This window comes from Rutilus rutilus, assembly GCF_951802725.1.
Source record: "Rutilus rutilus genome assembly, chromosome: 17".
Classification (NCBI taxonomy): domain Eukaryota; kingdom Metazoa; phylum Chordata; class Actinopteri; order Cypriniformes; family Leuciscidae; genus Rutilus; species Rutilus rutilus.
In genome coordinates, this window is record NC_140230.1 from 20,085,228 (window position 1) to 20,096,597 (window position 11,370).

The 11,370-nt window shown below is 35.4% G+C and overlaps 1 long non-coding RNA gene across 2 annotated transcripts; it reads right to left on the minus strand.

Annotated features, from left to right (window-relative positions):
• Nucleotides 1-4,803: 4,803 nt before the first annotated feature.
• Nucleotides 4,804-9,302, minus strand: LOC311276465. 2 transcript variants are annotated; one of them, XR_014625066.1, is made up of 5 exons: nucleotides 8,817-9,302; nucleotides 8,453-8,537; nucleotides 7,373-7,440; nucleotides 6,210-6,337; nucleotides 4,804-5,401 (listed from the first exon to the last, which is right to left on the minus strand). It is a non-coding gene; the product is annotated as an uncharacterized lncRNA (long non-coding RNA). The 2 variants fall into 2 exon arrangements; XR_014625067.1 differs by lacking the exon at nucleotides 8,817-9,302 and having other exon boundaries at nucleotides 8,453-8,738.
• Between the last annotated feature and the right edge of the window lie 2,068 nt (nucleotides 9,303-11,370).

Consider the following 11,370-nt stretch of genomic DNA (forward strand, 5'->3'; position numbering starts at 1 on the left):
GTTTTGGGAAAGTCAAGGAAGTGCTAATGGTTTTTTGTTTTCTTTTGTGACAGGTAATTTAGATCTAAAATTGACTACATTTTGCTTGTTATTTTGGCCATGCCCCCTTCCAAAGTCTTTTTGTGTTCCTGTTACAATTCCGTTTCATAATAAGTTAAAGTTGCAGTTGATTTTGGTGGTTGGCAGTGTTTTTTAGTGCTGGGGCTGGGAACGAGAAGCTCCATGTGGCCTTTCCTTTCATCTTGTTACAATCCCTTAAACTAACTTTGAAACAGGGATCGTTACAAAATAAATATAAAAGCTAATTAAAAAGAAATATTATAATGTTACAAAAATTATACTGGTTTTAGGCAGGGGTTTTGGACCAATAAAACAACAAAAAAGGGGCTTTTTTTACTCAGTCTTTAGTACTTTTTAGTCAGTACATCATCAATCATTCTTGCAAAACGTGGTATTGTCTTACCCTGATTTGCTTTATTAAAGGAATACTCCACCGTTTTTTCATATTAAACTATGTTATTCCCTTAAATAAGACGAGTTGATACATACCTCTCTCGTCTCAGTGCGTGCACTAAATCGCTCTGTCTTGCGGCGAAACTTTGTTACCATAACAAGTGCTTGGAAGCACTTCGACTTCGGCGCAGTAATATCTTCACTAGAGGGAGCGGGGGCCGGTGAGAGGATTTTTCACGAGTGAAGATATTACTGCGCCGAAGTCGAAGTGCTTCCAAGCACTTGCTATGGCATTCCGCCATACAATATAGTTATCCATTTTACACGCTTAGAAAAGCGAAACGTTTTGTTTTGTGTCACCGTCCTAGGTCGAGTTACACTACGCGAGTAACTGTACTTAAATACGGAAAACGTGGAGGTGTTTGGTAGCTTCTCTGCTTGGCCCATATTGAATGAACTGGGCTAAGCTAAGTGCTAACAAAGTTTCGCTGCAAGACAGAGCGATTTAGTGCACACACTGAGACGAGAGAGGTATGTATCAACTCGTCTTAGTTAAGGGAATAACATAGTTTAATATGAAAAAACGGTGGAGTATCCCTTTAAGCATATTATAAGTGTTTATATTTTAGACCTGACGGGATAGTTTTCTGGGGAAATTCCCTACTTGTGTCATTCCTCCATGCGTGTCTCATTATATCTGTAAATAGAGAAGAGTTGCTCCGGCTACTTTGATGCACGTTATCACAACGTTGTCACAACGAGCAAAAAAAGGTTGCCATAGAGCACACTAAATCTGGAACCTCTGGGAAATCACCCTTTTTTTTTTTAAATGCCCAACAGAGGAGAGTCAGTTGGCAAAAAGAGAACATGACAGAGCTCATAAAAAAAACGAGAATCCCCTTGTAGCGCTGTGCTGGAATTTATTTCCAAGGAGGTACAGTATCAATTAATGAGTACAGCTATAGTAATAGGGGTGGGACGATACAGGTACCTCACGATTCAATTCTGTGGCGATATGTGGTCCACGATATGATAATATCACGATTCGCGATATCTACGATATTCAATATATTGGAAGAAATTTCATCAACGATATATCACGATATATGTGACTGAAAAGAAAAAGAAGGAATAAGGAAATAAGGAAATTTTATGCATTTATTAATGCCAACATTTCCAACATTGTGCAAAGAAATATGCATTTGCATAATAACTCACTGCCTCCTGGTCTTAAATGTAAACACTGTACATCTAGACAGATAAAAGTGCATGAACATTACAAAACAACATGAACATTAACATGTGTAAACCATAATACTGAAACGTCAGTAGTAAGTTACTGTAAACAGTGGACACATCAAGGCATATTCTTCTTGAGGAACACTAACTGATCAGCATGCTCAGATGTAAGAGCACACCTCTGAGCAGAGATTATGTCACCGGTGGTAGAAATTAAAGCCACTCTTATACACAACTAAATAATTTAGAGTTATGACTTGAAATGTTTGCTGTATACTACAATCAAAAACAGCTTATACAAAAAAAGAGAATGAACATCTGCAGAGAGCACAGTCAAAATGTAACTTTTTGTGACTGAAATTGCACATATTGCAGTATAACGTAACATATCGGTTTACACAGTGTACTGATGTGAAAACTAAACAATACAGAAAGCAGCTCTCATACAAAAATACTAAATAGGTAACAATGAAATTGCCAATTTTACATACGGTAGCTTTTAATGAAGAAGGTGCCGTTCGAATTTGGCGCTCAGCCATCATGCGTCTGTTATGTATGTGCGCGACTCTGTTATGTGCGCGTCTCTGTTGCACGCCACAGACTGTCCGCACACTGCACGTCCGCTTATAGTTCCGCCTTTTGCGTTCCGTCAATATTACGTTATTAGAATATATATATATATATTTTTTTTATTATTTTTTTTAGAAAATCGATTTTTTTACTTTTGTGAATCGATTCAGAATCGTCCACGTCCGCATCGCGATGCATCGAAGAATCGATTTTTTCCCCCACCCCTATATAGTAACGTCTTAAACAGCTTTAGATCCTTTCAATCTAAACTGATTATATCTCTTAAGCTTAGTAGAGAATTCTTTTTTTATGAGCAGTAGGTTTTTTTAATTATGAGAAAGAACCCTAACTATCCGCACAGTCACACAGAGTCAAAGCACAACCAAAACAATGTTCTTCCACAAAATACATGGTTTAGTTTTTTTAACCGCAAGAGGGCAGAAAGTTTCATAGTGCACCTTTAACTACTCACTCACATACTACCAAGCAGTACAGAGTGGATTGGTATTGACAGAAGATGGAGAGGCACTTGCTTTGATGAGGGAGAATCATCCTTAAATCAATGGAATAGATTCAGACATCAGTGTCTCCATTCACTAAATGAAATGCACAGCAATGTGCTTGAGAGCATCTGATATAGCTGACTCACTCACATCCTCTCTCTCTTTTATGATTCACATAATTCTCCAAGCATCCTTCCTAATTCTATCCATTAGAATATCTACCGATCTAAAATGACTGGAGAAGCTTTTTCAACTGCAGCCTGTTGGAACATGTCTTTTCCTTTTATATGAAACATTATTTCTTATCTGCAGACAATTATAAATTTAATTTCCATTTTCCATCTCAATATCAAACTGCATTAACATGCATTTGTTTATGCTGATGGATTGGCGGGTGAATGAGCTGTCAGAATCAATGATGAGGGATTTAAGAGGGATCCGTAGATGCTTCGTATATCTGTCTCATTCCCCAAACTCAAGTGGACAGCACAGGCAAATAAAGTTAATCACACCTAAGGGTCTGGCTGTCTAGTATGTATGACTACTATTTATAAATGATCCCCTTACATGCAAATTTCAACACAGGAGGAATTTCAGTACCTTGCCAAGACAAGGATGAACAAGGCTGTAGGTGAAGGTTTGACACATATTGGCTGTGTCAGCTGTCCATACTCTGTCTAGTATAGGAAGCTCACTATTTTAAAACATAACTATCTTGAGGGTGTGTATTTACAATTCATCTCGTACATCATCAAGGAACTTTTAGTGCACTACACCTGTCTTTTTCAGTGTGAATAAACTACTCACACTTCTACAAAATGGCATAGTATATTGCATAATATGCAAAATGGGACAAACATTGTAAAATAAAGACATGAGACCACCACCATTCTGGCAGCTAAAGTAAAGGTGCTGTCACATTTACCATTGTTCTGTACATTTCCGTGGGCAAAATCAAGTAATTTCAAAAGGAATCCTCTTTATTGTGAATTTTGCATGAGTTCAACATATTTCCCAACACAGATTTCACAATGGGTTCAACAAGTTGGTCACACGTTGACCATCAAATTGCTGCTTAGTTTGACACCGAATTCTGTGAGCAGCACTTAATATCACTACACTATTAACAACAGGAAATTGACTTTTTTTTTTTTTTTTCTGCAAAATTTCATTAATGTGATCATATCTTAAGTGATAATACAGTCAGCCAGTCATTACTGCTCAATATTTTTCTATAGGCTAATGACTGTCTCGCACTGTACATTATCAAACATATTTCATGGCGGCTTACAAAAGGAATGATTAAATAAAACATTATCTTGAGTTTGAATTATTTAATGTAGCTTAATAAATAAATAAAAAATGTTTGGGCCTTTCCAAACTCTGTGTTCTCTCGGGAGTTTAGTTTAGGTTTTTGGTTTACAATAATCTCTGTGGTGGACATTTCTGCAATTTGAGATTATCATGATTTGTTCTACAACTTGAATTTCATATTCTCAAATCAAAGACAATTCAAGATAAAATCTGTTTTAGCACTATAAACGAAGCAAGGATTAGCAGCATTCTAATCATGTCACTCCACAATCAATTGCAAGTGAACACAATCCTCAGCAAGGTTCCTATAGCTGCATATCAATAAATACGACAGTTTATTCTCACAAAGATGAAATAACCAAACCCCACGCCTATCAGATTACATAATGTAATGATCGTAGTTAAATGTCATTCAATTACGGAAGCGTGTATCTTTACATGGGTGTCTTTACATGTACACTCTAAAAAATGCTGGGTTAAAAACAACCCAATTTGGGTTATTTGACAACCCAGCGCTGGGTAAATATTGGACAGAACACATGCTGGGTTATTTTGACCCAGCAGGTTGGGTTTTTATACATTAACCCATCCGCTGGGTTGTTTTTAATCAGTGCTGGGTCAAACAACCCCCATGCTACAGGTTATTCATTTTAGATAATAATAATAAAAAAATGATTAAAAAAAATTATAATAATTAATAACAATAATAACACTACTGTTTATTGATTCAATTAAAGTGTTTATTCCAGGAAATTAATATAATCAAATACATTCATGTTAAAAAAACAGTTAGACATCTGCAACATAAACGGAGGCCCACAAAAATCATTTGTGCTAAAATGTTGGTATGTTAAAAGATTATAAAATGGTAAGATTCTCAAAATTCAAAACTCATAAACTGTAAAATAGCCTATAGCTAAAGATTCTCTTCACAAAGAATACAATAAAAAACACATAAGTACATACATTGCAATTCACTTAAATAAGCAATCATTTAGTCCTGTGCAGCAAAAATGGGAGGCACATAAAAACTCTGCGTATAAACAGTAAGTACAGTACATACATTACAATTCATTTTAAATAAGCAATCATTTAGTCATGTGTAGCAAAATAAAAACATGAAACTCTATACCTATAAACTGTAAAATAGCCTAGCTAAAAATTATCTTCACAAAAAGATAAAAAAATAAAAAAACTGAGTCAACTGTTTCAGAGTTTCCCCATTCACCAAAAAACTGTCCAGCCATTCCAAGCTCCAAGACAAAGGGGAAGGGCTTTGCTTCTCTCTGCCTTTCCAGGTAAAGCACCATGTTGGTTCCAGACTAAATGAGGAAAAGACAATATCAGACACAGATAATTATTTAAAAGTGTGTCTTAGGTTTTCATAAGATCAGTCTTAAATTAGTTAAATACCGTCTTAAATTAAGAATTAGTTCACCCCAAAATATAAATTTCCTCATCATTTACTCACCCCAATGCCATCCAAGATATCCATGTCTTTCTTTCTTCAGTGGAAAATAAATTAAGTTTTTTTGAGGAAAACATTTTATTTCAATTCTACACAGAATGGACTTAAATGGTAGAGACTCTGAAGCTGCATTGAGACGGACATTTGAACCTTCTTTGAATGTTGGGATAGTTGGTTGTCATTAAAGTCCATTCTGTGTAGAATAATCCTCAAATGTTTTCCTCAAAAACCGTAATTTCTCTTCCACTGAAGAAAGAAAGACATGGATATCTTGGAAGACATTGGGGTGAGTAAATTATTAGGAAATTTTCATTTTGGGGTGAACTAATCCTTTAAAGCAGTGGTTCTCAACTCCAGTCCTCGGGACCCGCTGCTCTGCACATTTTGTATGTCTCTCTTATCTGACACACTCAAATCAGTTCAGTCTCTCCTGACGAGCTGATTCAGGTGTGTTAAATAAGGGAGACATACAAAATGTGCAGAGCAGTGGGTCACGAGGACTGGAGTTGAGAACCACTGCTTTAAAGAGTTGTGAGAAAATGAAATGCGTGTCAGATCCAAGCAGCAATAACCATAAACGATTAAAACGATTTATCATGCAGCCCTACAAACAGGTGTAAAGAAATGAGCCTGCTCTTTTTGTCCCCTATTGTTTTACTTACCGGTTGTACATCAATGAATGAGGTTCTTGCCTCTTGAATAGTTGGCCGAAAGGTTTTGTGGCCAATCTTGTACACAGGCGGGGGAAGAATGACAGGCAGGATTGTAAGTGCTAGTATGCCTTTGGAATCTAAGAATAGAAAAATGGCAAATTAGAATTTGTTCGGTCATCAGCTTTTAAATTAAGCAAAGTGCATTTCTAACTAAGGTCAACTTAGAATGAGTGAAATTAGCTTAAATATATAACAGTTAAATACGTACTCTGGTAATCTGAAAACATTTAGTGTTATTAAAGGTATAGTTCACCTTAAAATGCAAATTTACTCACCCTCATGTCAAATTTTCTCGCCTCATTTACTCACCCTTACGTTGTTCCAAACCTGTACAAGTTTCTTTCTTCTGCTGAACACAAAAAGATTTTTTAAAGAATGTCAGTAACAAGATAGTTGACGGTAGCCACTGATTTCCATAATAGGAAAAAAGTACTATAAAAGTCAATGGCTACTGTTAACTGTTTTGTTACCAACATTTTTTCAAATATCTTCTTTTGTGTTCAGGAGAAGAAAGTCATTCATGTTTGTAATAACATGAGGGTGAGTAAATGACGACAGAATTTTCCTTTTCAGGTGAACTATCCCTTAAAGCAGTGCTTCTCAAACCCGTCCTGGGGACCCCATACCACTGCATATTTTGTATCTCTCCCTCATTTAACACACCTGATTCAGCTCATTAGTACAGACTGCAAAATTTAAATTGGGTGTGTCTGATGAGGGAGACATCCAAAATTATGGGGGGTCCCAGGACATTTGAGAACCACTGCCTTAAACCAAGAAAGGGGCAAACAAGCAAGGCTATCTATGAAATTACACTGACAACGACTAAGCACAGAAGTGGTACCCTATGCCAGCCCTACAATATAACTGGTTTAAATTCACCCTACATGGTTTGACATTGATAAGAATTGTACTGAGCTAAGTCTTGTCATGTGCTTGTACTTTGGTACTTGTACATGTAAATTGGCCATTCATGTTTTTGAGCTTATTTATTGTGAATGGTGTAGCAAACTCTGTTAAGGGTTAGGGTTGGCACTGGATGCAACTGTGAAAAAAAGATTACCTACAAAGAAAGAGAATTTGAAATGCAAAATTGTTCATCACATATTTACCAGCAATTTTTCAATGAGGCACTCAAGATTCCAGTTGAGGAGTTTTTGTTGAACAAAAATGTCCATTGCTGTAAAAGAAAAGAAGGAAACATCTGATTAGTAATATCTTTACAAAGTTAGCATGTCTTATACAATGCTTTTAAAATTAATTTTTATGCTGGCTCCAGTTAATTAAAAAAAAAATATATAAATCATTTTATTGAATCATTACTTAAAAAATAATTTTTAACAGCTTAATTAACTATTGTTAATTCACAAGACTGTAAACAGAAGAAATGTTAATTTTGTGGATAATTAAAAAAATATTTTATAAAATCACCTGTAGATATTTCATAGAATATTTTTTATTCATTCCAATGTATTAGTCTATCGGTATAACAATCGCCTGAGGGCATTGCGCCCATTGACTTATTTGATTGCAGTTTCAAGATAAGTAAAAATAATAAATAAATGTTGTTAATGTTTATTCTTCCTGACAGTTTTTTTTTTTTATTCATTCACGATTCAATGATCATCATAGTTAGTTATTTTAATGATTGTGAACCAAATTGCATGACAAACCAAAATAATAAATTGTATTAGGCTATTTAATACATAAGCTTGGTTCCTCCTAAGGTTTTTTTTCCTCTCCATTCTGTCACCTGATGGAGTGTGGGTTCCTTGCCACTGTTGTCTCTGGCTTGCTTAGTTAAGGGCACTTAGTTTTCAACAATATTATTGATTTAATTGCACTGACAATATCAGAAGATAACTGAACTGAACTGAATGACTTTTTTTCAGAGCCGGTTTAAGACCAAATTGTACTTCAGTAACTACTTTGATTATCTTCACATAGTTTCTGAACGTAACTGAAGCAACACTGAACTGACTTCAAATGAACAAAGACAGTTTTTGATAAGAATTGTACTGAGCTGGACGATGACATCACTGTTTTCTGCAGAAATGCTTAGCCAAATTGAACTAAGGCGCACGCACCCAAACACAGAGAACATACTGCAGCATAAGAAAATATTTTATGTAAAGCTACCTTTCGAAAATGACTAACAAAAACAGTTAAATAATAGGTAACGTTAGACTTACAGCTTCTTTAGCATATCCAGCCACTAGCCAGTGACGTTACACTGCATCCATCCAACACCGCCGAGTCAAGTAACCCGCAACATTTCTGGAGATAAAACGGACACCAACAACTGTACTCAGACATTGTGACCGTGTTATAATTGGAATAATTGATGACAGACCGTGTAAAAATAATGAATGTTATGTGTAACGTAACGTTAGCATAACGGTCGCTAGTTCGACAGACGCAAAATCTAGACTAGAGCATTTGGTCCGTCGTCAAAAATTCATAGTTCATTTCAACATAACTTCTGGTTGACTTTCTGACTTCTTTGACTAACGTTACTTAACGTTAGGATAGTTTTAATAAAACAGGGTTGCTCACCTTTATGCTCGCTCCTGCTTGAATCTCTCGTCCTCCTGTTGACGTAGTGAATAGTGATTTGAACAGTGTGGACAAAAGCGGCGCGCGCGACTCGCGAGGAGGTAAGCGCTGGGTCAAAATTTCCAAAACAAACCCAAATGCTGGGTCATTGTCAGCTGATTCCTGAGAAAATAACCCAGCAACATAGTCAAAATGCTCAACCCAGCATTTGGGTTTAAAAAATAACCCAGCATTTTTTAGAGTGTAGAAATCTCTTGAGGGGGTTAATTTAATGATTAACAAGATCATGCATGATATACTTACCTGACTGCAAAGATAAAAGCCTGTTAAATATGAACTGTCATTACAGGTAAAGAACAAAAACTGAAACTCCAAAGGGAAACTCGAGATGAATGTTAAGGTGAGAAACAACGTTTAACATTCTCAATTGATTCAGCCATTTAAAGGGATACTCCACTTTGCTTTAAAATGAAAATTCTGTCATCATATACTCACCCTCATGTTGTTTCAAACCTGTATGAATTTCTTTCTTCTGCTGAACAGAAAGGAAGATATTTAGAAGAATATCAGTAACCAGACAGTTTCTGGTCTCATTGACTTCCATAGTATATTTTTTTCCTACTATGGAAGTCAATGAGACCAGAAACTGTCTGGTTACTGACATTCTTCTAAATATCTTCCTTTCTGTTCAGCAGAACAAAGAAATTCATACAGGTTTGAAACAACATGAGGGTGAGTATATGATGACAGAATTTTCATTTTAAAGTGGAGTATCCCTTTAAAGTGTTACTTCAAGGTTACAGCAATTTTAGAACTTTTTGGACACAAAACATGAGACAGTTTGGGATTTGTTGTTGTTTTTTTGGCAGTATAAACTCTACACAGTTCCAATCAGAAGAAGACAAGCTACAAAGTTCACAAATGCGTACCACAAAATATACAGTAGACCTGGAGGGCATAAGCATACATACAGACATCCATAAAGTAGGACACCTTTTTCAAAACAGCGATCTTCTTTCTTGCAATACCAGCTAAATTTGCAAAAACATTCAGTAGTTAAGACATGTAGCCTATATCCTCTTTAAGAAAAACGTATTTTTCCTTTTACAATATAAAAAAAAAAATTGGTGTTCAAATATCTTGGTATGCAAATATTGACCATAACTCTAAATCACACATCGCACTGACAGAACATATGAGTACATTTTGCAAAATTGATATCAATAAATGTGAAAAATAGCATTAAGATAAAAAGTACAATAAATTCCATGAGGAGTCTGAGACAGAGGCCTTTACAAATTGCGCATCATACTTTTTCCAGTGTTTGAGATGTTCAGAGGTGTATTAGCTCATGTTCCATGTGTCTAGTGGAAAATTAAAGCATACCAATTCATTTACACTCAACTACATACAACGACTCAGTAGGTAAAGAAAAATAATGTTATATCCAAACAAAACCCTTTCCCACCCTCTACCAATCTAATTTCTCCTCAGTCCCCTCTTTAACCTCATTTAATTGTACTTAACCTGCTGCATAGACAATCTAGAATCACTGTTTTGTTGGTACAGAAAAGCACTGCATGTATGTGCATATGTGTCTATAGGCCTTATTGAGAAATTGCGTAGTGTTTGAAAAACTGTCTCTGGGTGTTGCTCAGACATGCAGAAGACCCGACTCAAAGAACAGCAGATTGTGAATCTGTTATTTGAAGCAAATAACAAGGCTCATGGCTTTGTTAAACATTAGGGCCTGGGAAAAAAAATGACAGGGTGTTCCAACAACATAGTGATTCTAGAATGTTCCAGCTGTGCCATCTGAACAACAGTGTGCTATTATTACTGAGAAAGATACAAAATACATATATATGCAAAACACAAAACCCTGGAACATCACATACGAGCTTAAAGAAATCGCTTTTTATGTTCATATTTTGGTTTAAAAACAAAAACAAAATGAAAGCTGCAATGAATATCAATATTGATAAATAAAAAAAAGATTATTACTCTGTAGCAACAGTGGAAAAATTATCTGTCCCTCAACTGTTCCTTACTCTCAGAATTGAAAGGTATAGTTCACCCAAAAATGAAAATTGTCATCATGTACTCACCCTCATGTCATTGCAAACCTATATTAGAAGCGATGTATATATGAATATATATATTTTAAAAAAGAAAATCCGTTCATACAATGAAAATTAGTGAGATCCAGCGTTGTTCGGACTCCACTAACTTTAATTATGGAGAGTTGAAACTCTTCAAAATATCTTCTTTTGTGTTCCATGGAAGACAGATATTTAGATTTGGAATGACATGAGGATGAATAAATGATGACAGAATTCATTTTTGGTTTAACTATGCCTTTAACAACACAGAGCAACAACTTTTAAGTTTAAAAAAGAAAAAGGCTGAAGGTGTTTAATTTTATATGTTTCTCTAAGTGTATAAATAATGCCAACCTAGTGATATTAATAGTGTTGGTAAAATAAATTGAAGAAAAGTATATTGAGACAGCATGTGTATTTAGATTTGTGCTCATTAAGCAGATATTTTCCAA